Source organism: Herpailurus yagouaroundi, unplaced genomic scaffold (assembly GCF_014898765.1).
Source record: "Herpailurus yagouaroundi ecotype Mexico unplaced genomic scaffold, PumYag 64945, whole genome shotgun sequence".
Taxonomy (NCBI): domain Eukaryota; kingdom Metazoa; phylum Chordata; class Mammalia; order Carnivora; family Felidae; genus Herpailurus; species Herpailurus yagouaroundi.
In genome coordinates, this window is record NW_024418184.1 from 1 (window position 1) to 1791 (window position 1791).

A 1791-nucleotide genomic window follows, 5' to 3' on the forward strand; every position below is an offset into this window, starting at 1 on the left:
GTGTGTGTGTGTGTGTGTGTGTGTGTGTGTGTGTGTGTGTGTGTGTGTGCGTTATGTGTGTGTGTTTTCTGGTTACCACATGCCCGTGTTGGTTGCATGCTGAATTCATAGGTCTTCATTCATAGGTCTTCAGACTGAAAGTGTAGTCGAGGACCAGTGCGCCCAAGGAGACTCATTCACACCTGGACCTAATTTAGATAAAAATATCCTGGACTTTGAGCTGATGTTACCATGCTTGGGTCTTTAAGAGGGAGGATACTTGGGGTAGTGTGAGGATATTTTTCATGCAGGATGAGAGTGAATAATAGGAGGCCTGCAGACAGGCTGTGACAGTCTAAAATATGTTCATAAATTCTCTTGTAAGCCCTCCATTCCCTTTTCCTTAAGCATACACCAGACGTACTGAATGATTTTGAAAACTAGAAGAAGGTGGAAGTGATAGTGAGTTAAAAACACTCTAAAGAGCAAATATTGTGGTTCCAATGGTGTTGTGATTAGGGGGAAATCGATGGAAGGGGCAACTGGCCATTGGACGCTAGGATTCTATGAGTGGAAGAGATGAACATAAGGGAAGAGAAACAAAAATTATATAAAATCAGGGAGGGGGCAAAATAGAAGAGACTCATACATATGGAGAACAAACTAAGGGTCACTGGAATGGTTGTGGGAGCAGGGATGGGATAAATGGGTAAGGAGCACTGATGAATCTACTCCTGAAATCATTGTTGTAATACATGCTAACTAATTTGGCGGCAAACATTTAAAAAATGAAAATAAATCAATTACAAAAATCAGCTAGAATTCTACACTATCAAAATTATCAATTAAATTTGAGAGTGGACTCAAGATATCTTCAGACGTACAAAGACACAGAACATTTTATTCTACTCATTCTTCATTAGGAAGTTATCTGAAGGTGTACTCCAGCAAAACAAGGAGAGAAAAAATAAAGAAAAATTATACTTAATAATAGGCAACATTAACAGAGTGTTTGTTTTCGTGCCAGACACTGTTATGGGTTATTTTCACATATTATTACATATGAACCACACAACAATCTTATAAAGTATATACAATTACCATTCTTATCTTCGAGAGGAGGAAAGAGGGTTATAAAGAAGCCAAATAACTCATCCAACATCCAACCTACACAGTTGGTAAGTGGAACAACTAAAGTCTAACCCCAGGCCTTCTGGCTCAAGAGTCCAGGCTTTTAAATGCTCCCTAACTTCCGGATAGCCATATTACCATGAAAGCATGGAAACAAACTGGGAGCGTAGCAGAGGAATAATCACAGGAAGGAAGCTATGAAGCAGACCTACTGAGTCACCACCTAAATAAGGCAGGAAAAGAGAAGGGTACAGTGAGAGACCGCTAAGAGTTTAGCAGGAAGATGTCATAAGTAGTATGATTTGACATCATTGTAAGAGTGCAATAAAGCAAAGAAGTGCAATTAGAAAATTAAGGAGAACCAGATAATATCCATAAGACGGCCTTAGTCTGAATGAGCCAAGTGAAACATGGCATGGTTTAAAGCACTGATGGAAAACAAAGAGAAAGGATCCATTTCACCTTGATGCTAGAGATGTCCTCATTCAGCAGTTCCAAGGACTCCAGGAAAAGAGTAATAATTCTAATGTTTGCATATTATTTAAGAATCCCAATAATTTAAACCACTTATTAGTTTTCAAGTTTTAGAATCAACCTTGAACCCTCTAAAGAGACTTGATTGTAGAGCATAAAGGCAGGGTTAACAACAATGACAAACAGAAGCCCAAAGCTGATGGGAGA